The 26425-nt window shown below is 37.2% G+C and overlaps 1 long non-coding RNA gene across 1 annotated transcript; it reads left to right on the top strand.

Moving 5' to 3' along the window:
* The first annotated feature begins 7570 nt into the window (after positions 1–7570).
* On the top strand, positions 7571–15215 carry LOC141553379 (uncharacterized). The gene is made up of 4 exons (XR_012485440.1): positions 7571–7654; positions 12037–12125; positions 12882–12956; positions 14013–15215. It is a non-coding gene; the product is annotated as an uncharacterized LOC141553379 (long non-coding RNA).
* The last annotated feature ends 11210 nt before the right edge of the window (positions 15216–26425 follow it).

Here is a 26425-nt window from a genome sequence, read left to right as displayed (position 1 = left end):
TTATATGTTCCATAGTCTTTGAAAACCCAGGGTTTCCTTCATTCCATGATGAGACATTAGAGGACAACATGGTTGGAAAACATTAAACAACTTAATTGGTTTGCCTTTAAATCTTATTTCAGTGTTATTGAAAAAAAAAAGGGGGGGGGGTGAACTGTGACTACTATCATCATTCCAGCATTTCAAACAGTCCGGCAGTTCTGGATGAGTGGTTTGTTCTAGGTTGCTTTGAGGATGGCAGAGAAAGATGAATTCTGTGGGATGAACTCAGCAGTATACCAAGGGGAGTATGAGAAGTCTAGGGTGCAAGATTACAAGAAGTGCAAACAAAAATGCATCAAAGGTTCAAGTGACCTCTTACTTTAAGTAAGAGATTTAAGAGCCTCTCCCTTTACTGTTCCATCCTACTCTGTCTTGGGGCATAAAACTTTTTTGACTTTTGTATTCTCAGCTTTTGGTACAATGTCCGAGATATGGTAGGCATGTAATAAATGTTTGCTGATTGATTTATTGAAGTGAAAGAGTGAATATGAATATGAGGAGCAAAGCTAAAAGACTCCCTTTCCCCAAATGTGTCTTCTAATTGCTATAAGGCCTGAAATCCACAATATCCATTTCAATCGAATTTCTATAAGTACCTACCCAGTGACATTGTGTACATACCCTGATGAGTTTTCTTAGGGTTAAGGTTTGCAGCTCCAGAGTTAAGTAGCTATGGCCAAGAAATCATCACCTAATGGCTAAAATCCTGATGATGAATTCCTTTCTTCCTTTTTTCCTATTTTTCCTCCTTTTTTTTCTCCGCTTCCTTTCCTAATTCTCCCTCCTCCCCCAATTTCCCCTTTCTCGTTTCTTCCTTAACTAGGCTAATCTTTCAAATGAAACACAATTCAGCAGCAGGACCCTCCTGAAACCATCACCTAGATCTTAACACTTTAGTGTAAATTACTTTTGTTGATTATCTATCAATCTACTCAAAGGGAATAGATTGATTCAGCCTGGTGAAAGGTCCTGAAGTTGGTTTCTTGGGTGCAGATATTGTAATCTGTTGGTTTGTGAACATGCATGAAGTGGGGCAGGTAGCATGAAAACATAAGAGGATCTCCTCTGGGCCCATTACTATCTTTTGACTATTTTCCAGGATATGCTATCCAGGTTTATTTTTTTTCCTTTCCCCCCCTCATTTCCCAATCTCTCCATCTGCTCATCAAGGGCAACCCATGAGTATCTGGCAGCATCTTTGCCATAGTTTCAGCATGCTCTGCTCTGGGACAGAAGACACTGTGCACTTATTTTGATGGTTTTAGGGAGATGAGAATCTTAGATAATAGGACTATGTTTCACTTCTCAGTCAGTCCATTTACAGACAACCCAGAATTCTTTTCTCTGCTTTCCTCTTCTGTATGTGCATTTGTCTTTTGAGGGAACAAAAATTGGCACCCTTGCTTGCCATACCTCATTAAAACATGCTGGCTGCTGTCATTTGCAGAAGGCTGGTGTTTGAAATTGGGAGGAAGCTTTATCAGGATATACTACACACACAAGAACTGATTTTTTTCCCCATGTCCCTAAAGTAGTTCGCTTCAGCTGGGAAGGGGTAGAAATTTAGGATGACAGGTAGCAGATATGGTCCTGAATTCTTTTCTCCAATCCTCCCTCTCTGTTCCCTCTGGTCTCCCTCTTCTCATCCATTCTATATATCTGCTGCAGAATTTTGGGGAGATGATCATGAATGGAGGTCTAATTACAATAATGCCTTTTAAGTTGCTTTCTGTCTCTGGGGAAAGCAAGACTCTTAGCCCATAGGTTAGCTCAAGGCTAAACACTTTTCCAGGTGGGGAAGCACTGGGGAGATGTGGTCCAGAAATTGCATCTTGCATTGTACCTTTTCCTCTTCTTCCTCTTCACACTAGGAGGCAGGTTATTAATCTTGAATGAGCTGTAATTGTGTGTTTGGGAGTGTATGTGCTGCTGTACTCCTGAGTGTATACAGACCTTGTGTATTTTTCAGTTCTGGCATTTCAGAAACATTCCACTTCAACAACAAAAGGGCTTGTTGTTGCTAGGAGGTTTCCAAAATATATCACTGATTGAGACAAGCTCAGCCAATGCCCTCTGCTTTTACCGATGTGAATCAGAATGACCTCTAACCCTCTGCAAGAACATATTTAAAAGAACTGTGCACATGCTTGAAAGATAACACTTTGAATAGGGTATAGCCCAAGAAAACAGAGGTAGAGAGTGTCTCCTACAACTCCCCTCCCATAGTCCCTTTCTTTGGGGAATTACATGTGTGTAAATCCTACTTACAAAATTATCTATTTTTATTTTTTTGTTTCTCTTTGTTGTTGTTTTTTGTTTTATTTTTCCAGCTGATCCTTAAAAAGAAGGTCTTGAAGGGTGGACATAAGCAAATCCGTGCTTCGTGTAGGAACATACATTTTTGTTTTGTTTTGTTTGGCAGGAAGGTCAGCAGCTTAATCCTCAGGAGGAAGGAAGTAAAGACCTGATGGTTCTGGCTAGGGCAGAGATTATATTTAGCAGTCAAAGGCTGTGCTCTCAGGAAAGCTTGCACTCAGCGCAGTGACAGAATTAGAGAGATGGAGTGACTGAGGCAGTGAGGCAGGCACGGCCAGCCCTTAGTGTCTCCCAGGGTTTTAGCCATGGAGTCTCTGCTGCCGCTCAAACCCAGCATTCATTCCAGTTTCACACACTGCCTGGTGGCATTTTTTGACTCATGATGCTGACTGAATAGAAGCTTTGGAGATGGTTATGGTATGTTTGTATACAGGAGGCATCTGAAGGGGGCACTGAGAAAAAGGCAGGAGAGCATCACACATCTTGGAAGCCCCTCGGTCCAACCCCTTTATTTTGTAAATGGGGAAAACAAGGTTGGAAAATTTATATGACTTGTTCAAGGTCACACAGCTAGCACCTAACCAAGGTAGGATTTAAATTCAGGTCCACTGACTGCCACTTCCAGAAGGTGGCCTCTATTAATCTTATTATTCCTTCTCAACTTTACATCTACTAACTTAAAGGTAAGTGACTTTTAGCCATAGACATCCATGAAGCTAATTTGTTGCCCTTTCTCAGTCATTTATTTAACTTTTATTTAAGATTTTTTGTTTTAAAGTTACAGTCATATGCAGATATGTTGTTTCTCTCCCAATTCCAAGTAACAAAGGAAAATAATTAAGCCTGTCTAGCAGGCAGAGCAATCCCATGTGGCCCTGTCAAGCAATGTTTGTAGATCCCATTCTACATCCCTCATGTTCTGACCAGCCCTACCCCCAACCTTTGGCAAAAGGAGGAATCTGCATTTCTTCCCTTCTTCACTGAGGCCACAATTAGTTTGGCTTCTTTTTGTTTTCTGTAGGGTAACTGTATTTTAGTGGTTTATATTGTTCCTCTTGTTCTCCTTGTTTCATTCTGCATTAGTTCATAGAGATCCTTCCATATTTCTCCAAATTCCTCACGTTTCCTTTTTTTTTTTTTGTTTTCTTCTCTCTCTCTCCTTTCTTTGTCTCCTCTCCTCTCTCTGTCTCTATCTCTCTGACTGTCTCTCTCTCTTTCCTTCCCCTCTTCCCTCCCCCCTTTCCCTCTTTCTCTTTCTTTCTCTCCCTCTCTCCCTTTTTCAATTCTCCCATCATGACCTCATAGATGGAGAAGTAGAATGGACCTTGGATACCTCATTATATATGAAAAAAATGATGGTCAGGAGACTAAATGGCTTACCCAAGGTCACACAGCCAAATGCAGAGGTTTAAATAGAATCCAGGACAGTCCCCTGACTCCAAAGTCAGTACTAATTCTACTGTACAGTACTTTTTTTTATGGCCACCTACTTTGTTTTGAGGATTTTTTTCCCCCTACCACAAGCAAAGCCACTACTATCAATGTTTTTGGGCATACAGGATTTTCCTTTCTGTCTTTGATTTCCTTGAATATATGACTATTAATAGGATCTCTGGATCAGAGAGTATGAACAATTAATTTCTTTGTCATTTATGCAAACTTACCTTTCATCCAGCTCTTTAACTTATGATAAGGCCAGTGGTGAATTTGCCTTTTATTTTTCCCTGCTTTTGCTTGCATTTTAGTATAATTCATTTCATTTTCAGGCATCAATGCTTACTTGGAACTCTAGAAATTTAAATCCTAGCTGTGCTTAAGGAGTATGTGTATTGTTAGACTTGTGTAAGAGATGAGTATGGTTCTCCTGTTAAAATACCCATATTGCTTATGGTGTTTTTAATTTAATTTTTTATCTTTGGTTGTTTGCTTTCTGGACAGGGAAACTGATCCCTTGGCTGTTGCTGGCTTCTTCTCTCTGTGCCTCTAAGCCCCATACAACTTTGTCTAAAGTTACTGTTGAACTCAAAACCAATTCTGTCATCCCAGTATTAACTTGATTATTGAGGTGTTCCCATAGGTTATTTTGGGTAGAGGGGAAGGGCAAAAAGAGACAGTACACAGTCTATTTTCCAGCAGTCAGATAAAGAGCTTCTCTATTGTTTGGATTTGTGTAAAACTTATATTGTGCATGGCAAAATGGAATCGACAGCCCTGTACTGTGCCCCAGGAGTCTGAACATGAGGGCCCAAACCTAACAATTAAAAAAAAAAAAGACAATGCAACTGAATGAAAAGGGACTTTCCATTCTGTCAGACCACTTAAAGAAGCACTTAGAGCCAAACAGGCACCATGGCTTTTAACGCTTTAGAGTCTTTGCTTTCAGCAGATACAGAGATTTGCTGTGCTTTTTTAAAAGTTCAATTAACACTCTTTTCTCTTTAGTGATAATTTTTTTTCTTTAAAAGTCATTCACCTCCAGTCCATTGATAACAGATGCTCAGCCTGCTGGGCTTGAGAGCTCTCCCTTTTCTTCCCCTTTGCCCTTTCTTTCCCTTGAGTGAAAGCTGTGCGAAAACCAGAGCTTTTCTGTCCACACATTCAACTCTCAGGAAGAAAAATGCCAAATTGCCCTTCAAAATGTTATAAGAATTCATCCATGTGCCTGACCCCAAATCCTACTGTGAGAAGAAACATATGGAAAAAGAAAAGATGCTCTTCTTGAAAGAATCTTCTCCTTTCCCACAATAAGCTACAATTGCAGTTCTCCTTGAAAAACCTGTCTGGAGATGGATAGGTGTAAAAAAACATGGGGTTTGGGGGGGGAAGGGGGAGATTGGCTAGGGTGACTGAATGTCTGTTTTCCTTTCTAAAGATGGCTTCCTTATTTTCATGGTAAATTTGGAACTAATAAGTGGTTTAGGGATAATGGATAGAAATCCTCCCCCTTTTACTCCTTTTAAAAATTGGAACAAGAAGAGAAAAATTCACCTCCCCCTGGACTAAATTGATTCAGACTTGGAAAATAAACAGTTTACTTTGGGAATTCTGACCCCAAAAGAAGTTGACAATTTAAAAATATATGCTTTTTCTTTGACTCAGGTCTAGAGGAATCAGCCATTTCATATTACTGAAACTCTTTAAATAAAAAAGTCTTTCTTTTCCTCTTCTCTCCCAAATATCTTTCTGAAGCAGCAATGCTTCAGAATCCTATCCCTTTCCATTTTATTAAACTGTAAGTCTGGGATCCAAATCGTGAGGATAGGACTACAGTCAGCCTTCTCCTACCAATAAAGAACATGCCCCATCACCACCATTTTTACCTCTAGTGGAGCTGACCAATACACAATTTTCATTAGTTGCTCCAGGCACTTTACTTATAGTAAATGAGAAGCACTTCAGTCCCCAGGCAATGGTCTATTTGCTTCCTAGCTGAAATTTGACCTGCAGGAAAAACCTAAGACAAAAAATTCATTTTAGAAAGATTCAACTTATCAACCAACAAGTACTTATTAAGAATCCACTATAGCACTTTTTGTGACAGCAGAAAACTAGAAACAACATGCTTGTCCAGGGATAGGGAAATGGTTGGACAAATCTGTTATAATAGTGTGATGGAACAATATGACTCCTTGAGTCAATAAGCAAATGTTTTTTAAGTACCTATTCTGTGCCAGATACTGTGGTAAGTTGTGGAGGCACCAAGAAAAATAAGACAGGCCCTACTCTCAAGGAGCTCATAGTTAAAGGGGTAGGAGAAGACATAAAACAGTAAAAAAAATTTTTTTGGTAAAAATCTAGTAAATCATGAAAAAAAGTAGAGTGAAGTAAGAACCAGGAGAACAATATCCACAACAATTTCAAAAATGTAAGTAAAAACATTAGAAAGAGGCAATTGAACTCAAAGTTAATGCACTAAATCCAGAGATCAGATGTTTCCACAACTTAGTGGGACAGAGGACAGGTCTATTTGGGGCACTAATTGGTTTTTGAGAACATTTTCTTTGTTACAAGGTAAGGTCAAAGAACTTTGGGGGTGGGATTGAGATTGAGAAGAAAAAGTGTCAATGGACCATAACGGGTAAACTAACATACTCTTCAAAATAATATTTTAAATGCATAAAATAAGATATTTAAGATTATAAAAGAAACAAATTATATAGAAATATATTTGTAAAAGTTCATTGATCCCCAGTTAAGAACCTAGTGAGAAAAAATTGTGATATAAAAAACATGGAGTTAATTTAAGTAGGCATACCCATAAATTGGGGAATCAAGTTGTGATATATGATTGTGATGGAATGCTACTGTGCTTTAAAAAATGATGAGCTCAATGATTTTAGAAAAAAAAGGGAAAGATTTGCATGATATGATGAAGACAAAATGAGCCAGAACCAGGAGAACATAGTATATAGTACAGCAATATTGTTTTAAGAATGACTTTAAGCAAATAAGACATTTTGTCTGCTATAAATATCCAAATTAGCTATAAAAAACATATGAAGAAACTATCTACATCCAGAAAAAGAACTTACAAATAGAACTGTATATAGAATGTTACATGTGTTGTGTATGTATATTTACATATACATACATACACACATATTTATTTGTGTTTAATGGTAGCCATCTCTAAGGCAGAAGGGAAAAGGAAGAATAAAAAAGAAATTTACATGATAATTTTGTTGTATATTTGAAAGGCATAGCAAATTGTGTATGGTAGATTTGCAGTTTCATATGCAATCATCTTTTTTATTGTATTATGTCATGAAAATGTTCATTTTGTTTCATAAATTATAAAGGAAATTTAATAATGAAAAATAATTAATCAGATTCTTGAGACACTGGACAAGTATATAAATCGAACCATAATGGGTTTTCAAACAATAAGGAGTCAACTTTAGAGCTTTGTTGAAATCTGAAGGGGAAAACAGAATTCTTCCCCTTCTTGTGCTCTTCCTAACTTGCATCAGTCCTCTTTGGAGAAAGGAGAATCCAGCCTAGGGAGATGCTGCTGACTTTTAGCAGAGTTGTCTAATGAACCTCTGCTGATAAAAGACCACCATGTGATATCTGTGTCATGATGGTCAAAGGAAAGGGACTTTCTTTATTTGTGGAGGAAAAAAGGGCAAATGATCTGAGATAATTAGCCAGTGAAAGTTATAGTCTTCAAGGTCTTCTAATAGTGGCTATGGTTTTTGTTTTATCTTTTGTAGATTGTAAAGAGTTGCAAATACCTATGGATGGGCACAATCTGCAGATGTAGCGAAATCTGTGAAGTGTGCAATGTGATTTATAGGTAGGTGTCAGCTTCTTTTCATAGGACAATGAAACCAGTAATTCATTCTCTCTATGTATTTCTGTTTATTTAATTATTTATTCTTTTTTTTTTAAACTTTTGTATGTATACATGATGTTCCTGCCTATCCCCCTCTTAAAAAAAAATCAGTTTTTGAATGGACTAACCAAAGATGTGTAAGTAAAGTAACTCTCAAAGATCCCAATCTGTTCAGATCAAAGGGCAGGGTTATTCCCTGATGTTTGTAAAGGAATTATTTAACAAGCAATCCTTGTCAGTGTCAACATTACACATGGGATGACATAATACTTGGGAAAAATAAGGAATAGGCTAATATTCCCACATGAGCTTCAAAGCTAAACATGCTTTCACATACAGATGCTTTTGATTTCCTGTTTGTGGCTTCCTAATTGGAACCGACACCTGAAATCTCTCTCCTTTCCCTCCTGCTAATTTTTTATTATAATTTTGCTGCCCTGCTCTCTCATTAGGAGCTTCTCTCTTTGCAAGGCCATCTCTCCTATGGAGCATGGCAACTTTAGATGTCTTTCCATTCTATAAAGTTCCCACATTTTAAAGCAAGGTGTGGAAAGAAACTCATTTTTACCATGAGGTTTGGCAAGTACAAAACATTTGAACCCTTCCTGCTGTTTATACTTTCCAGGCCCACCAGTTGCTGGAAATATTCCAAATCTGTACCCCATCAAACTGTTTTAATCCTAAAATAGTTCAAGTATTCTATGAACGTGCTACAAACTTTTATAGGATTAAAAAAGAAAAAAAATAAGTTTAAAGAAAATTACAACCTGCATTGGGACTAACATTTTTTAATTAATTCAGTGATTGAGGAATGTCTTAGAATGAGCATAATACATACACATACCTATGTATGTATGTGTGTGTGTGTGTATATATATATATATGCATATATATATATATAAATATATAATTTTTTTTTCCTTCTAGAATCACAAATACACTCAATCCCCTTCAGAGGCTCAGACCTAGTCTCTGAGGTGCAAACCTTGTAGCCTCCATACTGGAAGGATTATAGAATAATGGGAAGATTATAGTACAGAAGAATTATAGAAGCATAGAACTTAAAAGCCAAAAAGGGATCCAAGAGGTCATTTTAGTCAGTGGCTGTGACAGTGACTTTGGAATAAACCCTTCCAATTTCATTGACATTTTGAAACTCCCACATCTTTCTGCAGAGATGGCCTGGGTAGGATAAAGGGAGGGAGAAGTGCATGGACAAGCACTTCTGCCAATTGTTGGCTCTACCAGTATAACATTCATTTGCATAGATTTGCATAAGTAATGCAGACCATACTTTTCACATGTGTTTAGGATTAATTAAATAATTTTATGTGCTTTAAGAAAACACCGAAGCAGGACAAGACAGAAGGCAAGTAGAGAGAAGCAGGATCTGGCTGATGTGTCAAGACAAAAGTAGATGAGAAAACTGTTCTTCTAGAATAGTCATTGTCATGCTTGAATTTTGTTATCCCTTCCTTTATTTCCCATTTCTTTTCTTCTATCTTCCTTCATTCATTGAAGAATTTATGCTAATCTCAAGTATTCAAATAAATCTGTGATCTCATTGATTGACAATATTGTCTCCAATAAAGCAGATTGCAACCCAACCATACCTACTTGTCAATTTTATGGAACCTTTGTTCATGTCTTCCCATAATTTTCCATGGTTGATCCACCCAATTTGGAAGAAATCTGCCTTTATTTCTCTTAACATCTCAGGAATTATCATCTTGAATTATGGTTATCCCACCACCACAACGATGACCAGATCAACTTTTCCTCTCATACATTTCTTTGATGAAAAATTTTTTAATCACCAATAAGGCCCTTGCAGGCATTTGCTAGACATCACAAAGTGAATTCTTTTTTTTTTTTTTAAATAATGTGTTGTAGTCTGTTGACCTCTAGCAGATATAAACCTCCAGGGCCCTTTGGATGATTTTCAATTTCAATTCTCTATAGTAGTGTACAATTTACAGTCATGCAACATCAACATAGATTGATCTTACTGTTGAAAGGCTATTATTACTAACAGTTTACACATGCAGATAATCACTGTTTATAAATTATTTTTCTATACATCATTTAGCATCTGTAAAATGAAGAAAAGTCCCTTTAGTTCTTTTTCCTGAGGCAATTGAGATTAAGTGACTTGCCCAGGGTCACACAGCTAGGAAGTGTTTAATGTCTGAGGTCTCATTTGAACTCAGGTCTTCCTGACTTCAGGGCTGGTGCTCTGTCCACTTCACTACCTAGCTGCCCCCTTCCCTTTAGTTCTGAAATTCTCTGATTCTATGGCTCATTTGATGTTCACAACAACCTTGTAAGCTTCTTAGAGGAAACTAAGGTACAGAGAGGCTGCAACTTTGTTGCAAGTCCTCAAGCTAATGATGGCAACCCAGGTCTTCTGACTCCTAAGCTATTCTTCTTTTCTCTGTATTTCTGCCTTTAAACTTGAGATTGAAAAGACCAGGGTTTTCATCCCAGTTTTGCTACTCACTTGCTTTATGATTTTTAGCAAATTGTTTCTAGTGTCTTGACTTCTGATTTATTGCTTGTAAATGGAGTTGTTTTAGTCATAATCAATCCAATCCAATAAACATTTCTTAAGTGTATTTCTTAATTGTGTATTTTTAAATTATGTATTATAGACAAAGCACTGTGGTTTTTCACCCTTTCAAGCTCTAATTTCCAGCATTCAAAATCTGAGAAAAATCTGTTTTAACACATTGTTTGGAAGAGGGGGGAGTAGCAAATTTAGAAAAGTAAAGGAGTTGACTGTAAATAGTCAAAGTGACCAGAGTGACTAATGCTCACTTTTACTGCTGTGTAAGTATACTTGAGATTTTTGGTAAGAATCATATTTTCCAAGTCAGTGACCTTCTCATCCTGGCAACAACTTTAATCCATCCATAAGTTCCTCTCCAGTACCTGCATTTGAGGAATACCTATGTCAGTTAGGAAGATTTTAAATCCACTTCAGTATATGATTCTGATGAGGTATAAACCTAATGATGAGATCTATACCTCATTAAAATTAGGATGAATTGAGGTCTAGTGGCAGGATTGGGGTACAGGGAGTCACATGGAGCTCCCCTTAGGATTTGGCACAAGGATACAGAGTTAAATGAGGTCTAGTGGCGGCGAGAATCTCCTGTAAATGAATTTACAGGCCCCCAAACCTAGATTGATAAAAAGAGGTTTTTGCAGGGTTTGGAAGCAAGGTTAAAGTCTGATTAGTAAAAGGCATTAGATAGAGGAAGAAATACACCATAAGTGGTGGGACAGAGAGTGATGCAAAGCATGGTTGCTGGCATCTTTCAACTCTCTGCCAAGGGATGATTTCAGCTTGGCTCTTTTATCTGCTTGAAGGGGTATATGGGGGGAGTTCCAGGTTGATTTCTCGAAGGCCAAAATCCACCAGGTGGGGGTTGAGCTATTTGAGCAGATCATTAGAATGGGGGCTGAAAACCCAAGCCAGCTCAGATCCGGTGGGGGCTGGGTACAGCCCAAACTGGCTCAGATACAGATCTTTCTCCTGAGAATACAAAAGAGTGGTTTTGACCAGATCTTGAAATCAAAGGTCAGTCCCAAAGGAAGTTGTGGATCAGACAAGGAATCTTAAAGGGGCTATCACCCCCATCAATTCTTTGGACTACATTTCCCTCCACAAGAGTATCTCCCAGTTCCACACACTTTTCACCTTCCTTTTGTGTGCAGTCTTCCTTTATTATTGCTGTAAGTTCTGGCATCAGGAGATATTTTCCTTTTCTTTGTATTTGTATTCCCAGAACTTAGCACACTGTTAAGCACAAAACTCTTAATACATTTCTTCCTCTCCCTTCCCTCCCATCCTCCCTTCCTCCCATTCTCCCTTCCTCCCTGCCTCCCTTCCTCCCTGCCTGCCTTCCTCCCTTCCTCCCTACCTCCCTGCCTTCCTGCCTGCCTTCCTTTCTTTTCCTTTCCCTCATCTCTGTCTAACTCTCTCTTTCTCTCCTTCTTCTAGATATTTGTAGGGGCATCTCTCTAAGTTTTAAGAATTGAAAATATTGTTATTTCTCTGGCACTTTCCTAGTTGTCATTCTAGTAATTTAAAAAAAATCATCGTGATTATTATTTTATCATTTCAGGACAAAGAAAGGGAAAGAAGTTAGTGAGCAGAACAGAATGTGATTCTGAAATGATTTCTTGAAAAAGGACACAGATAATACATTTTGGGGGTAGAAATATTGGGGGGGGGAATATGGGTTGGTCAAGAGAATGGGTGATGAAAAGAGGGAGGGGCTGATTTGTATTTCTCATTTTTCTTCACTGTTTGTTTTACACTTCCAATAAATAACAAGGAACCAGATACAAAAACAAACAAGAGGAGAGAAAACAAAGAGAAGCCTTGTGGCACTCGGAATGATGGGCTGTCTCCTTAACTCAGCAGGTGAGTGTTATGGGGAGGCATCCAAGTGTGAAAAACAATAGCATATCACTATCAAAAATGGTTTCAATCAACTACTCCTCTGCTCTCGGTGATCAGCTCTGTAAATAGAGAAGGGAAACCGACTGGGAAGTTTGGGTTCCCCTGGGCCATGATTTTGGAGAGTTATGCAGAGAAATGCCATGAAATAGCTGAGAGAGATAGGAAAGTTTGCTTTTCCTCTATTGGAAAAGCTAGCAGAGGGCAAGGGCCTAAAGCCCTTTTTCTGATGTACTTGCTAATAAAATGTTTTGCTTTTACACTTGACCCATTTTCTTTGTCCATTACTTGTGCCCTCAGATTCTCTTTATTAGATTGCAAGTTAACTGAGGGCAGGGTCTGCATTAGGGATGGGATCAATTTATTGAACTGCATTTTAATTTGAATGAAGACTGTAACCACTAATTAAGTAAGAAAAAGCAAGTCATTGGGTAGAGAAAAAGCATCAACAGAAGCATTTGCCAATCCTGATTTGGAGCCCTGACCTACTTCTCAAGAGGCAGACATACAACTGCATACATAAATGAACATTGAGCTAAAGGTATCTAGCAAATTGTAGAATTAATCTTTCAGAATAAGCATTGCCAAAAATAACAAGGTGCATTGTTAGTGAATGTGTGCATGAAGTGAGAAAAGACTATTGTGGGGGATTGGGTGTTTCCACATATTGTCCAATTGTTGTTTCTGTAGTAAATTTCCCCTTGTTTGTTTTCCCTACAGGTGAGGGGAAAAAAGAAAGGACAAAAGCCCCTTCAAAACGGCCTATAATTGCAGAACTCAGAACTCTTCTCTTAAGTGCGTATTCAGACTGAAAGGAATGTGTGGTCTGTGTTTATTCACTTGATAAGTTTTCTAATGGGATGTCTCAGAAATCTGTTTGTAAAAGCTAATATCTTCACTCATTCTCTTTCCTTTTTGCTTCCCTTAGGGCCTAGTCAAGTGAGTATGCAGTAGATATTGCTGTAGAGCTCAGGTCTTCAGAGAAAGGGATAGCTGACTCATGAATATAGATCAGTTCTTCTTAAAGAAAAACTAGTATCTTGAAGGTTGACTCAATTAAATTCCATCCTATTCAACAAAATCTCTTGTGTGTAGAGAACCACACTAGTGGGGTTGGAAGGAAATAAGTATTAGATAAGACCCAGTTTCTACCACCATGGAGTTCACAGTCTAGAAGAAGGATAAGCCACATACAAGAAAAACTATAATATATGATAAGAAATCTGAAATAACAAATTACAAATTTAAGAAGTGATGCTTTTTATGTGATGGAGTGGAAAAAGCACTGAATTTGAAGTAAGAACTTCTTGATCTCGTCTCTCCTAGTACTGCTCTCAAAATATGAGCCTGGGCAAGTCATTTAATCTTGTCAGATCTTAGTTTCCTTAACTGTTATTTAACTACCAGGTGCCATTGATAGTCATTCATCTAGTACATGTAGCAAAAGAACCTGGGTCCAACATTAGTGTGTGTGGGGGTGTCCCATAAACATTGTATGTCTTGCCCCACTGATTGGAAGTGATGATTATAATGCTCTCTATGGTTTAAAGATAGTCAGTGTCTAACTGATTCTCTCCAAGGGATTCAACTTATATATTTGTAAAAGGGTGTGTGGATTGATAGATTTATCAAATAAGAATTCGCTCAGAGCCCCCAGTCACTGTATAGATCATACTTCCTTCTTGAGCTTGTTATGTACATATACAATCATTAAGCAGTTGCAAGTCTCTCATCTCAGTCTTCTAAACTGTGTAAGGCCCTTAGGAATTGGAAAAGCATCTTTGGCATAGAGATTCTAGGAAATGCTATTTAAATTTGATGAGTTTCCTACTGCCACTCCCTTTCTAATAGGCAAAGAAAGATCAATGGATCTTCCATTTTGGATAAAAATTAAGACCTCTGCAGGAACTCTGGACCTCAAGACTGTGGAACTCAGAATTTATATATTCTATCTTAGAGCAAGATGAGTAAAATCAGCAGTCATTCCTGGAAATTACTGTTAATCCTGGCATCTCCTGGCCTTTCCTGGGGCAATCTTCTGCTGTGGCTATGTCTCTCCTCAATCCTCAACCAAATCCTCACTGCTCAGAGCAACAAGATAAGAGTAAAGAAAGCATTGCATGTAACATGATGAGGGGAGTAAATGACCTTTACAATCTCTTCAAGCTCCAAATCTCCATACCAGACAGAAGATACTATGACGGGAAATCATTGTGCTGTGGCAGTTAGCCACTTCTATGATTGTCACCCCTGTTCTTTGAAATACATTATAGGGCTCCTGGCTTGTGTAATTCAAAGCATTGAGAATGAGCACCAAAAAACTTTACATATTAGATCCCATAGCCATGATGGCACAGCCAGGGTGGCTTTCTATTCACAAGATTCTCAGATGATTTCTAGGCACATGAATCTCTTTTTGTGGCTGTGAAGTCTGAGAAAAGATTTGACAGCTTTGACTTACTGTCAGGGAACAATTAAATGCTATGATAGTTTGGGGCAGGGGAAGATCACTTTCAGTTGGGGAAGGGGTAGGAAGGGATTGGAGAACTTTTAATGGAGAAGGTAGTTCTTGAGCTGGCCTTTTTTTTTTTTTTTTTTCCATTTTCCTTCATGTAACAGGTAATAACTTATGGAATTTATTAATTCTCCTTCCCTGTTTTTCTCTCTGACATCTTCCATCTCCTAGAAATGGTTTAGGCTGAAATAAAAAAAATTGCTTCAAAGACAATTTAGATAAATTAATGGATGGCAGATTAATATTGAGCTATTAAGAGAAATCAGGAAGTTTGAGAAGATTTCCTTAAACTTTGAGATTGATATTAAAAAGGATAACTATTTTCTGCCATGTAATCTTTGGTGCTCCTGCCTTGCATAGAACATTGACTAAATGAATAATGAGGCTGACCCCACAGAGCATTTTTTATGTTCCCAATAGTGTTTAACAAAAAAACAGAATGTATACTTTTTTTTTTAAACAAGGAGCATTGAGCTGCTGGTCTACCCAGGGGCAATTTAAAGATCAGTAGTTTCCTCCCCAGTAGTCCCCTACATATATATATATATATATATATATATATATATATATATATATATATATATACTCATACACACACACACACACTCTTTTATTATTCAAATTCAGATATTTTAGATTATTTATCTTATTTGATAATTTATCATATTCTCCAGGAATCATACAGGTTCCAACCCATTCCAAAGAATCAGAATTTTACAGTATAACTAGATGCATTTGAATACATATTATATAATATACACACACATATATGTGTGTGTGTGTGTGTGTGTGTGTGTGTGTGTGTGTGTGTGTAAGGATGCAATTCCCGCAAAACAAGAGAAGGGAACTGTAAGGGTCCTTTAAATGGGCGGCCACAGCGCAACAGGAGATTGAGTGGCCCAGAAGAAATCTCTGTGGATATAGGACTGTCCTGTGGGTGGGATCCTGTCCATATTGAGATAGCTTCGTAATGGGTGACTGCTCTCTCGCTGGTTGGCTGTGTGTGTGTGACCTCACAGGTCCTTTATAAGCCCACTGCAGGCAGCAGTTGCTCTCTTTAACCTAGCTCCCTAGCCTGGGGTGGCCAAGCCAAGATGATGGAGCCGTGAGAGGTAAGAAGTTTGGTAGTGAACATGTGGATCTTCAGACCAGGTGTTCACTAAGAAGCTAACAAGTCAGGGCATCAGTCAGGGCATTTTGTGAGTAGGTATAACAAAGGCTTTTAAGATTACACGTGGCTGTTCTTGAGTGCGCTACCGGTTATTAGACTATAGATTCAAGAGATGGTGGCCAGAGATCTTTGAAGGCCTCAGAGGAGGCGAGCCGGGTAGAGTTGACACTGCAAAGGTCAGTGGTCAAAGGTACTCTGTTGGGCCTAGGACAGACTAGTAATTGTAACTGCCAGAAGTGCATGTTACATATATGTATGAATATATTAACTATATAGGTATATATAGGATGAGGGCTAGTATATAAATGTACATAGATATGGATATATGTGAGTATATATACATACATATATATATATATATATATATATATGTATATATACAATGTGTGTGTGTGTGTGTATACACATCCGTACATCATAAGACACTCACACACACATTTCCTAATTCAGAGCTTCTGAGACAAAGAAGACCATTAAATTCAGAGGCAGCAGGATTGGATTACAATTCCTAGCTCTGACACTGATTTCCTTGATTTCCTCTTTTTTTATATCATTTAATTTCTTAGCCTCTCACTTTCTTCATCTGTAAAATAGGTACTTTAAAACAGAGATTCATAAACTATTGTATGTGAACTTCTTTTTGAAGAAGATACTTTATAGCTATATTTTACTATAATTGGTTTCCTTTGTAATCCTATGCATCTTGTTTTATTCATTTAAAAACTCTACTTTGAAAAATTGATCCACAACCTTCATTTGACTCCCCAATGATCTTATGATACAAAAATAGTGGGGAAAAAAAAAAAGCCTTGTGAGATAGCTGTGCTATAGTGAGTGGAAGGCCAGTTGTAGAATCCAGAATATCTTGTTTCAAATCCTGACTTACACTTACTAACTGTATGACCTGGGAGAGTTATATAATTCTATGTACTTTAAACATTTCCAAAGACATCCATTAAGCCATAGACTGATTCGTGGAGGGAGTTCCCAAAGCAGGAGATGATCATTGATCTTTCCCATAAAATGAAAGAAAGGACCATGTCACCTCATAGTGTTGGAAGAGGGGCAGAGGATTCAAAATATACCTATTAACTTATCATTCCTTTCCTCTTTTTTTTTTACATTTTCTTTATTAACCATCAGTCACTGAATCATTTCTCCTGAAATATTCCCTCAATTCAATTTGATTCAATAAACAATTATTAAGTGCTTCCTATGTATTTGGTCCTATGCTAGGTGCTGGAGAGAAACAGATAAAAATGAGATAACTCATGATTTAGAACAATTTCTTGTGGCGAATTACCCGAATGGAACATGTATTAACTCCCGAGTCCTTTCTAATACTTTGTTTTTAAGATCTGTTATGAGACTTAGAGGAAGATTAGTGCCATTCCAGGATTAAAGGGATGACAACATCATTAAAATCTGCCCTGGTCAGATTCCCTGAGAGTATTGTATTCTGTTCTAGGTGCCAGACACTGACAAATTGGAGCATGTTTGTGGGAGGGTGATGTGGATGGTCATATGAGACCATGCAGTATGAAGATGGGTTGAAGAATTGAGGACGTTTAGCCTGGTTAAGAGCAAACTTAGCCGGGTCATGATAGCATTTGAAACATTGTAATGCAAAAATTAGATTTATTCTGCTTGGCCACAGATGGCCAATCTAGAAGCGATAGCCAGAAGTTGCAATGAGGCAGATTTAGACTTGATGTACAGAAAAATTTCCTAACCTTTAGCCCTATGCCAAAGCAGAATGGGAGAAATAGTGAATTTCCCACTCCTGGGAGATTTTCAATCAAGGGTTAGCTGACAAATGATCAGGTAAGTATATGATAGAGGGCATCCTTTTTCAAGACTCATTTGGACTTGCTGGCAAGGTTCCTTCCAACTCTGAGAATTGCTGTAATTGTGCCTAGGTCTTTCCAGCTGTCCAGAAACAGACATGAACAATTGGTGATGAAAAATATTCTGACTCTACAGACTCTTTTCCAATCACATAAAGCTGGATCCTCAAACTCTTTTTTTTTTTTTTTTTTAAACCTGTAGCCTGTGTGAGACTGAAGTCTCTTGCAAATTTCCAGAAATGGGCTTAAGAACCCGCTCGAACCTGTGGTCTGTTAGCGTCCTACATCTGTTTTCTTTGTTAGCCCACACAAATTTCCTGAACATCTGAGGAGTAGCCATCCTTCAGGGATGCAGAGGTCTGAGCCGGATCTGATTCTGCATGGATACTGAGGCCTTGACAGCGGTTTCCTAGAAAAATGATGTGCTCCTTATCTATTTGCTAATTCCTTCCACATATCACAAGGCTTTTCTGTAAATTCCCATCAGTCTTGACAAAGTTATCTTGTAGACTTTATGTAGTGATTTTGATGGTTGCACAGAGCTGTTTGTCTTGTTCAGAACTAAATTAATAACACCATGATGGCACCTACTTTAGCACCAAACTTCTTAAACTCTCCTAATATACTAATCAGCATGTCAGTGGAATATTTTTTTTCCGGATAAAGACAAGCTTGGTGAAATGGATTAGACATTCACATGGCATTGCATAATTCAGCATGCCGGCTCGGTGCATATGATTTGCATTAATAGCCTTCACCGAAAGCGGCTGCTTATAGGACTCTCTCATTAGGTCGAATGTGGAAGCTTCCAGACTGTCAATCAATTACAGTAATTTCCTTTTCCATATTTATTCCATCACGATCATTGACAGCTACCATTAAGTGACATTAATACAATACAATATCATCTTGCATTTCTACAGGGCTCTTCATACAGAGCATCTCAGGGTGTCTAACAATTTCTCTCCAGCCAAGAACTCACATTCTATAGGAAAAGATGCCCTTGCTTTTTTGGGTAGAAGTCTTCCAACTGTCCTGGAATCTTTGGAGGTCTTGGTTTCTGTGGGGCTTAAGTACTCTCTCTTTGCCCTTTACCCCATTGTAAAAGATCAGAGATGGTAGAGCCAGGAAGTGGGTTAGCTGGGCAGGCAGTAGGGCGTGGAGGAAACCATCCACACCCTGGCTTTCTCCCCACACTGAAATTAGAAGCTGCTTAGTTGGCTCGCCTAATAGGAACCCTTTAATTGAGGGAGAACACCCACGTCTTGGAAGGGCAGGAATTGCCTCATACTTTTGTCTAGTAGAAATCTCCCTCTCCTCCCATCCCCTTCCACCTGAGATCAGCAAAGCAAGCCACCAAAGGAGAATTATGGCAAACCTTCCTTTAGAAAGATCACTGGTATAGACTAAGGTATAGTGATTCACACTCACACCCTACTGCTTCCCCAAGCTCTGCTTTTCATCCTGAAATTTGGACTTTCGAGTATTACCGATCCAACCAGACTCCGGGCAGGGCTTCTTAATCTTTTCTCTATTATGGAGCCCTTGGATGTCTGATGAAATAAATGGATTTCTTTTAAAAACAATGTTTTAAAATGAATTAAATAAAATACATAAGACTAAAATGGAAATCAAATAAGAAGGAAGGAAGGAAGCAAGGAAATAGGAATTTATTAAGCATGAACTGTGTTAAGCACTTTACAAATATTATCTCACTTGGTCATCACAATACCTCTGGGAAGAAAATTATTATTATCTCCATTTTACAGATGAGGCAAACTGAGACTTTGCATAGGGTCTCACAGTAAAGGTCTATTTGAATGTAGATATTTCTGTTTCTTGACCTGGTATTCTATCCACTGTGCCATGTAAATGTCTTGATTATATTGAAATACAGTTACCTCAATTAAAACAAAACAAAACAATCAAGGTCACAGACCCTAGCTTCAAAATACCTATTTTACTACACCCAAAGGAGCATAAACTGCAAATATTTTGATACAGTAATACCACTACTAGGTCTATACTACAAAGAGATCAAAGGAAAAGGAAAAATCTATATGTACAAAAATACTTATAGCAACTCTTTTAATGAAGGCAAAGAATTGGAAATGGAGCAGATGGCAATAAATTGAGGAATGGATGAACAAGTTGTGCTATATCATTGTGATAGAATATTATGGTACTAAAGAAATGATGAGCAGGATGCTTTCAGAAAAACATGGGAGGACTTAGATGAACTGATGCAAAATTAAGTGAATAGAAAGAACATTTGTACACAGTAATAGCAGTGTTGTACAATGATCAACTGTGAATGAGGTAGCTATTCTTGGCAATACAAAGATCTAACACAATTCTGAAGGACTTATGATGAAAAAGAATTGATGAAGTCTGAACACAAATTTAAGCAAGCTTTTAAAACTTTCTTTTTCTTTTTTTTGGGGGGGGGACTGTTTTGTAATATGGCTAATATGAAAACGTTTAGCTTGACTTCACAGGTATAATTAATATCAAATTGCTTGTCTTCTCAAGAAGGCAGAAGTGAGGGAGGGAGGAAATTATGAACTCATGATTAATGTTAAAAATATATGAAATTGGGAAATATTTAATTAAATATATTGAGGGAAAAGAAGATCTTGTTCTTATGAAAAAATATTCTTTGTGTAAGAATAAAGAAACAAAACTCTTTATTAGCCAACAAATCTAGATTTTAATCCATCTCAAAACCAAGGGAAATGGAATACAATCTCAGAAAGAGGGATGTAGTCAAGACAAATGGGACCAGCGGAAGGAGTATTGGATTTGGTGTCGTAAGAGCTGTGGGTGGCTTGGAATCGCAGTTCAGTCACTGAACTGCTTTGTGTAAATTTTTTAAACTCTCTGGTGCCTTCTTTCTTCACTGGTAAAATAAAGAGGTTGGATTAAATGACCCTGAGGTATTCTCTAGTTCTAAATCTATGACAATTGTGACAGTTGATAAAAATGTGGTCTTTATTGTGTACATTTTGTTTTGTTGCAGAGATATCACCAACAGAGTGCTGTGGATCAGTGTCACCTACAGAATGATCTATGGGGTGCTGGATGCATAGATTTTGAATTAAAAAACCAAATAAATGGTGAAGGTAGCCCAGTCATTGAGGTCAGCTTAACACAATTGTTTAATTCTTATTATGAATTAGGCAGTGCATACAGATTTTGAGGCAGAGTCTGAATGCAACACAAGGCAAAAGCATTCACAGGCCAAAGAGAAATAATAGTACCTTTGTGAAAAATAATACTTGAGATGGAAGGAAAATTGACAACTGTCATTTCATCCATGTAGTAATTCCCTCTATTTAGACAGATTATATCTCCTCCTTATTGGATAGTTTCATGAGTTATTGTCATGCCATACTAGTGACAATTTCCTGGCAATGAGCCTCTCTAAATCTAATTTGACAGGGTTAACAATGTAACATAATGACTACAATGCCAGATTTGAACTCAGGAAGAATCCTGCATCAGACACTTATTAGCTATATGATCCTGGGCAAGTCACTTAATCCTATTTGCCTCAGTTTCTCATGTGTAAAATGATCTGGGGGAAGAAAATGGCAAACTGCAGCATCCTTGCCAAATAATCCCCCAAATGCAGTCATGACGTGGTGGACATGACTGAAAATTGACTGAACAAAACAAATCTAGTTAGACTGTTCTTTAGATGAAAGATGGGGTTAATACTTGGAGACTTTTAAATTTGGTAGGTCCTTCTAGCGTGTGTGTTTAACTGTCATGGTATTTGCCACTTCTTTGTCTTTGAATGGACTATTTACATGCCTGGAATGCCTCCCTCTTTATCCCTGAATGCCTCCCTTCCTTCAAGATTTGGATCAAGTACTAATTTCTACAAAAAGTCTTTCCTGATAATTCTAGTTATTCATAATTTTCACCCCAAAGTCCTTTTTATATTTTTTTCTTTTGTATTTGCATTTATTTATCTTTTTTTTTTCTTCCTTTGCCTGGGACATATATTTTCCCATAATAGAATGTAAACTTCTTGAGGTTAAGTTTTTTTGTTTTTTGGATAGTGCCTGATATCAAATTGAATTGAATTATCCATAGTCATTTGCATGTTTTCTGCCCCCTCCCCATTGGATTGTGTGTTCCTTGAGGGATAGTTTTTGCCTTTTTTTATATCTCTAGCATTTAGCACAGTGCATATAGTTGGCACATATAATAAAGCAGAATAAATGCATACTAACTTGACTCAAGAGCCCAAGTTCACAATGATGCTGAACTATGGAAATTAGCAATGGATTATTTTTATTATGTTAAATTAACTTGTATGTGATTACTTTGTAAAATGAGTATTCTGCCATAGAGCATGAGAAGTGTCAGTGAGTCTGGGTATCCAAGCTTGAAATCTTACCATATGTTGTTTCTATTCCAAGAAGTGTGTATTCAATGACTTTTCTTTGCTCTTTTGGTGCCTGATAAGGCAGATGAATGATTTTTATTGATTCTGTTCAATCAGAATTGATGCATAAAAATATTAGCTCCCTCCCCCTGTAATATATTATTAGCTAGCTATAAAATGTGCTATATGCCAACTATGTGCCAGGCCCTGTGCTAAGAAGATACAAAGAAAGGCAAGAATATTCCCTCAAGGAGTTTATAATCTAATGTATATTGGCAAAGGGAGGAAATGAATAAATAGTTTCTGATTATTAGTCACTGTGTTTACAGATTATAGATGATATTAGATCTTTAAGGTGCTTTTAATGTACATGGGGAAATAAGATTTACATAAGTGAAAAACAAACAACCTTTCCTAAAAGAACCCAGTCCAAACTTTAAAAATATAAGATGATACTTGAGATGGTTGATATTCCTTTGAATACTCATATTTTGCATCTTTCTGATAGGACATGTTACACTAGGTCATGAATTTTAGTTACCATGGATTTTTTTTACCTCAGCAAGCCCTCCCACCAGAGGAGCTAGTCCTCTCTGAACATCTCTTTCATCCCATATTATTACACTACCAACTCTCTATCTACCATGTCATCCTGATTCAATACATTTTTACTTTCCAGGGTCATTTAACCCTCTATTTAACCCCTCAACCATAGCTGGACTTGTCTATTCAACAAATTCCTTTCAGCATCTATTTCCTAAGTGCCTAATGTGCCCAAAGCACAGTGTTACTTAGGTATTGGGAATGTATAAATTTTTAAATTATTAAGTTTCTTCAGAGAGTTTATATTTACTAGTTGATTTACCACCCCCAAAATTATGTTTTTCAAATTCCTGTCTTTGTTCAACAATTTTTCAGTCCTACTTTGAACACAGAATATCCTTCCTATTCTTTTCCATCTATTCCCATCTATCCTTCAAGACCTAACTCAAATCCTACCTGCTCTATGAATCTTCCTCTGACTTTTTTAGTTAGTAAATCAGTTAGTTAATGTCAGTCAGTCAGTCAACCAATAAGCATGTTATTAGGTACTTATTTTGAGCTAGCCCACAGGAATCTCTTCCTGCTCTGAACTTCTATAGCAGCTATAGTCTCTTTTAGAGTGACTTTTGAGAACCTTACATCATTTATTCTCAATTCTTTAAATACCAGATGAGAGCCTATTCCATGGAAGATATTATGCTAGATACATAGAGGAATGAAACAATGAGTAAAATGGACACCTATCCTAAGTTAAGGATTGGAGCGGTCCTGGACTTGACATGTCCCTTCAGGGGGAGGCAAGTGGGTGTCCAAAGGAATATCATCCACCTCAAATATCATCTTATGTTTTTAAAGTTTGGACTAGGTTCTTTTAGGAAGGGATGTTTGTTTTTCATGTATGTAAGTTTTACTCCTCCATATAGATTAAAAACAACTTAAAGACTTAATATCCTTTATAGTTTCTAGGCATAGTGATTAATAATCATCAATTGTTTATTCATTTCCTTCCCTTGCCAACATACATTATTTTGTAAACTCCTTGAGATTGTTTTTGCCTTTCTTTGAATCCTCAGTACAAGCCTGGCACATAATTGGCACATTATATAGTCAGCCATTATGGGGAGGAGGGAACTGATACTTTTATCCATCAATTCTAATTGAAGAGAATCAGTAAAGAACATTTGTCTGCTTTATCAGGTACCAAAACAGCAAAGTACTTAGAATAAAAGTCCACCTTGGATACATATCATGTGAACATGAGAAAATCATTTTCGCTGTAAAATGGGAATGATATTACCTGTAGTACCTATTTTATGAGATTTTTGTGATAGAATGAAATTCTCTGAGGTCAGGGAATGTTGCATTTTTGCCCAATCCCCAACAACTAGCACAGAGTCTGACGCATGCTACTACTTAATAAATTCCTGTTGATTGGATAATTAACAGAGACTCAAATGGCATAATACAAAGGAAGAAAATTTCAAACTTTGCAACACTGTATAAACCAGAAGTGGAGGGGTTAAACAGGTGACAAAAATGGCCCTATAAAATATGAATGTATTAAATTAACATGGCACAGTGGATGGAGGTCTGGAATTAGAGATAGGCAGAACTTATTTCAAATCCTGCCATTATCATTTACTCCCTGTGTGGTCCTAGACACACACTTAATCATTGTCTGCCTCAGTTTCTTCATCTGTAAAATGAATGTAGTAGTAGCACCTATGGGGTAGGATTTGTGTGAGGATCAAATGAGATAACATGCATAAAACACTCATAAAGGCACATGTAAATGTTAGTTGTTGTTTTTAGAAATCTAACACATTAGTGTGAATGAGATGATGGAATCCTTTTATCTTGACAGAATAGCTTGAGTGTTTTATGGTGGTAGAGTAAGGAAAATAAGAGAAGGTAAAGTGGGAAATTGTTGAAAAAGAACATTCAGAAAATACATTTCACCTTTCCTCACAATTTGGTCTTAGGTCATTCTAGTCTCTTATTCTCTGACAGAATCATAAAATTATATTGGAAGAGAATTCCTCAGAGTTGATAGAAGTCAACTTTTAATGGATCTCCCCTACAATATCTCTGAAAAGTGGTCATCCAGTCTCTGCTTAAAGTCCTATAGTGAAGGTATTCTCCTTTGTTCCGAGGCAGCTCTTTAATTGGATAGCTCTAATTACTAGGAAATGTTTGGCCTCTCTGCCACTCCCTTCACTTTTCCTGTCCCACCTCCTCTCCATCCCAAACCCTTGCTCCTGGCTCTAGAAAACAAACCTAACTCTTCTTCCACATATTTGTTTTTCAGACACTAGAAAATATTTATTAAGTATTTCTTCTTCCTTCCTTCCTTCTTTCCTTCCCTCCTTCCCTCCTTCCCTCCTTCCTTCCTTCCTTCCTTTCCTCCCTTCCCTCCTTCCTTCCTTCTCTCCTCCCTTCCTTCCCTTCCTTCCTTCCTTCTCTCCTCCCTTCCTCCCTTTCTTTCTTTCTTTCTTTCTTTCTTTCTTTCTTTCTTTCTTTCTTTCTTTCTTTCTTTCTTTCTTTCTTTCTTTCTTTCTTTCTTTCTTTCTTTCTTTCTTTCTTTCTTTCTTCCTTCCTTCCTTCCTTCCTTCCTTCCTTCCTTCCTTTCTTTCTTTCTTTCTTTCTTTCTTTCTTTCTTTCTTTCTTTCTTTCTTTCTTTCTTTCTTTCTTTCTTTCTTTCTTTCTTTCTTTCTTTCTTTCTTTCTTTCTTTCTTTCTTTCTTTCTTTCTTTCTTTCTTTCTTTCTTTCTTTCTTCTTCCCTCCTCTTTATCTCCTCCTCCTCTTCCTCCTCCTTCTCATTCTTTTACAAGCTATTTCCAGCATCTTCAAACAGTCCTTGAATACACTTTCTAAGCTCTTCACCATCCTGAGAGATCTTTTTCTATACACTAAAGTTGTTCATGTCTTTTCTAAATGTGCTTCTTGGAAGCACATACAAGATTTGAGTTATGATTTTGACCGGAACAGAATGTTTCTACCTTTCTTCTGGCTACTATTATTTTCTTAATGTTACCTAAGATCACATTGGCATTTCAGGCTACCAGCACAGTTCTTTGTACCACATTTCACAAAGGAGAAGAGTTATAAATGTCTGTTAAATTAAATTGCATTTGTCTAGGCCTCCAGATATTTTTCATACAACTAGCCAGTCCTGACTAGTATTTCATATAATTGCTAGCAATGCCTCCTTTATCCTATATGTTCAAAGTTTCATTTAAGAACCTAAATGAAGAATCTTATTTTTATTTCTATTAAATATCATTTTATTATATTTTTGTCTGACAATATATATTTTGTTCCTAACTTCAGACTTATCTGCAAACTTGATGAGCCCTTATATTCTTTAAGTAACTGATGAATAAATTAATTTCAAATAAATTCTGTGAGCATTTATTAAGTACCTAGATAATACTAGGCATTATGCTAAACTCAATATACAAAGAAAATAAACATGCTGCACCTGCCTTCAAGGAACTTACAATCTATTGGTATGTATATGGATTGAGGGTGAGGAGAATAGCATATAAACAGAAAATCAAGTTCTAAATATATTCGAAATAATTTAGGGAATGAATGCTAGCAAATGGGGGAAGATAGATGTCTCTAGGACAAGGGTACTTAAACTGATGAATAGAATTTTAAAAACTTTTAAAATAATTATTGTAATATTATTTGTTTCCTTTATAATCCTTTGTTTTTATTCATTTAGAAACATTATTCTGGGAAAGGGTCCATAGGTTTCACCATTAATGCCAAGGGATCCAGGACACA

This window comes from Sminthopsis crassicaudata, chromosome 1 (assembly GCF_048593235.1).
Source record: "Sminthopsis crassicaudata isolate SCR6 chromosome 1, ASM4859323v1, whole genome shotgun sequence".
In the NCBI taxonomy this organism is placed as follows: domain Eukaryota; kingdom Metazoa; phylum Chordata; class Mammalia; order Dasyuromorphia; family Dasyuridae; genus Sminthopsis; species Sminthopsis crassicaudata.
This window is presented reverse-complemented; position numbering and strand designations above follow the sequence as displayed.